The sequence below is a fragment of the Rutidosis leptorrhynchoides genome, chromosome 7, assembly GCF_046630445.1.
Source record: "Rutidosis leptorrhynchoides isolate AG116_Rl617_1_P2 chromosome 7, CSIRO_AGI_Rlap_v1, whole genome shotgun sequence".
NCBI lineage: Eukaryota > Viridiplantae > Streptophyta > Magnoliopsida > Asterales > Asteraceae > Rutidosis > Rutidosis leptorrhynchoides.
This window is the reverse complement of record NC_092339.1, coordinates 238,024,417-238,028,126: the sequence shown is the minus strand read 5'-3', so window position 1 is coordinate 238,028,126 and position 3,710 is coordinate 238,024,417. Positions and strand designations below refer to the sequence as shown.

The window sequence follows — 3,710 nt, the reverse complement described above, 5'->3', positions numbered from 1 at the left end:
TCATAATATCCTTCAATTAACCTTTTTATTAACAATACATTGATGAATCATCATATTTAACTGTGTATTTAAAACGAATTTTACTGTTATTTAGAACAATATGATTATGAGTTTTATTAGTTATTTTTGTAAGTAGACGTTTTTCTAGACAAATAAAAATACTAAGGTAAGCGATTAAAATGGAACGAAGATAGTATACAATAATGAACATGAGTTATTAACAAACGTATGTTTTCTATTACAAAACAAGTTTGAGAAATCAAAAAGTACACTACCCTATAGGATCATAAAATGGGCCAAGACAAAGCAAGCACAAAAAGGAGATCTTTATATTCTTGAAGATAAAAGGATGAAAATATTCCAGGCAAACAGAATATAACTTGGTGACCCTCACATCTACATTTAATCTTACAGTTGATTCAGTTGTGCGGTCGTTTCTAAGCAGTGGGAGTTTCAAGTGACTCATTAGCAGCTGCAGCAGCTCGTTTCTTGCCAAAGTATTCATCAGCACGAGCCAGGTTTTTAACAACGGCTGGTTTGACCAATTTCTTTCGACCTGGTAAAATGGTAAGACCATTTTTAACGCGGCGACAGAGGCGTCCCGTCAGGCTCGCTGACGCCCTCTGATACCCCTAATGCGGCGTCAGGCGAAACGCCCCGGGGCGTCAGTCGGATTTTTTACGGAAAAAATGCGTCAGATGCTGTGATTGGTCCACGTATTTTGATGTTTTTTGTTTTTTTTATTTATTTAAATTATATATATTCTTTTCTATATAAACCCATCAAAACCTATCATTTTTAACACATTAAACTCAATATTTTCTCTCATTTTAACACTTTCATTCAAATGATTTTTGTTTTGTTTTTGTTTTTTTTATTATTTATTTAAATTATTTATATTCTTTTCTATATAAACCCATCAAAACCTATCATTTTTAACACATCAACCTCAATATTTTTTTTTCATTTTAGCACTTTCATTTAAATAATTTTTTTTATTTATTTATTTAAATTATTTATATTCTTTTCTATATAAACACATCAAAACCTATCATTTTTAACACATCAAACTCATTATTTTCGCTCATTTTAATACTTTCATTCAAATGATTTTTTTTTGTTTTTTATTTATTTATTTAAATTATTTATATATTCTTTTCTATATAAATCCATCAAAACCTATCATTTTAACACATCAAACTCAATATTTTCTCTCATTTTAACACTTTCATTCAAATTATTTATATAATTAAATGGCATCGTATTTACTTAATTCCGAATTCGATTCGGAAAACGAGCGTATTGTTGCACCATGAGCGTAATGGTTGAATTTTATGAAATATTAATTTGTGATGTTTTTTTTATATTTTATATGCATTTTATTTTATAAAAAATACTTTGTATTCATATTTAATATAAAATAAAAAAATAATAAAACTGGTGGGACCTACATTCAGGTGACACAGAAATGGAGCGTCAGGGTTATTTTGGGTCAGAAACTGACATCTGCTACGTCAAAGAGAGATTGTACTTTTTGTCAAAAAGTGTATAATCCGCTTGTGACGTCACAGGCAGGGTTATATATGGTCTAAAAGAACAACCAACAGCGTCAACCTTTTCTTTCGCTTGTGCAGAAATTGCACGAACCTTGAAAATTCAACTTTAGAGTTACTTCACCATTACCAAAAATCTAAAAAAAAAGAAAGAAAAAAACAAATTATCATTAATTGTGTTGCTTTTGGAAGATCGAGAACCATGTAAATCCCGGATGAAGCCAAGAACAAATGATATTTTACTAAAATTGTAAGTGATGAACAAATAATATCGAAATAGATCTTAATTAGGTTATTAGATACTACGGTATGAGCCAAGGTTGTAGAAGTCGCTAGTCAGGACTAGTCGGTTAGGACCTTGTAGGGACTAATCAGCCAAGTTGGAGGATAGTGTGACATTGACCAACTTTGACTGTATTTGACCTACAGTGGAAGATTTGGACCGAGTAAATCCAACTTTGACTACTAAATTAGACTTCGGACAACTATAACCAAATAAATCAGCCAAGTCGGAGATGAGTCGAGAACTAGTCCGGGATACTTCAAAATCCCGAATAGTAGAAGATTAGTCGGCCAAGTTGACTGACTTTTACAACCATAATGAGCTATAAACATTTGATCTGATCAATTGCGTAATGTCCAAAACTAGCTTTCCATATTAATAGTCACCCTTGACGATTTTTGGATCAAACTACATGCCAGCCAGATTAGCATACCCCAAACACTTATTACACACTGAAAGTTTGATAACTCGTTGATCAACATCTCATTAAACGTCAATATCTAATATTTAATTTCCAAAGAGATACTGATAAGAGATAAGTGGAGTATTATAAGAGATAAATGACTAATATTTATTGATAAGTCAATGTATACACTCACACCAATACGTTGGATTGTTTGCTTAAACAAAACGAGCAAAATTCGTATGGAGTACTATATACAATTAAGAAGTTCAACTGTGTTTCATGCTGCTATCAATGACCAATAGCAAAGCTATTACTCCGTACTTATTACTTATAGGCTGATAATAATACTATCATCATGAATGTATATCTTTATCAATTGTGAAACATTACGTTTCTCTAAGTTCAACCGTCTTTCCTGCATCTGTGATTGTGTTTGTGCTTACCAATTCTAACAACAGTTATGTTTCTCCATCAGCAAATTAAATAAAGTTTGTACCTTTAAAGGATGACTTTTGTGTCTTCCTCATGGATTGATCAATCCCTTTTGTTTCAATGATTCAAGTGAAACTTCTTCCCCCTCTTGAAACCCTACACTTTCTACGTCTTTCAAGTTCACCTGAACGTACTTTGATAGTCCAGTAGACATACCTTAAATCAATCCACAATTAACTAACATTAGTAAGACTCATTTCATACAAGTTTTGAAAAGATTGAGTTTCTATTTTCATGAATATTTTTTTTTTTTATTACCTCCAATAATACCCCTTAAGTTAGGAAGCCTTCAATAAAGAGGCATTTGACCGGACCATGATTTCTAACCTCTCATTCCAAACCCACAACTTCCACCATGACCAGCAGCATGTCCTCTTCCTTTTCTTTTCTGTTTTTTCTTGAACCCAGTTGAGGTCCAATATTATCAAGCTTGAACCGGAAATTTGTACTCACAACGGCTGATGGCATTGGGGATGCTAAAGCAACAATAAAAGATTTCTTCTTCTTTTGTTGTTGCAGTTTGCAGTTGTTATTAGTGGAAAATAATTGACAAATGTTTGATTTTAGGTTTCGAGCATTGCCATTAAAATTCGAAGAAAGTAATGAGGAGGGTGAGGCAAATGAGAAGATAGAAGCCATCCCATTTTCGAAATATGAAGTCGATGAATATAAATCTTGAGAAAATATTTCATTTATCTATCATAATAGACAATCCTATCTTGATTATGTATGGAATCGACCCTGAACTTTATTTTCGATTTAGTATTTCTATATCATTAGCTCCTTTTATTTCTATCCTTTTTAGCCTGTTATTTTTTTGGATCATTACTCGTATTTTGCAATGAGTTTATAGAACTTATTGAAAAATTCATATACAGAATACAATAAACTTCTGGAGTAGCAGAAAACTTCAACTATTAGCCAAAATTACACAATCCTTAATCAGAGAACAAATCAAAATAAGTCTCAAGATATT

General features: G+C 31.8%; 1 pseudogene; it reads right to left on the bottom strand.

The window, feature by feature from the left end:
* Positions 1-437: 437 nt before the first annotated feature.
* LOC139858876 (large ribosomal subunit protein uL15c-like) lies at positions 438-3,373 on the bottom strand (annotated as a pseudogene).
* Positions 3,374-3,710: the final 337 nt, after the last annotated feature.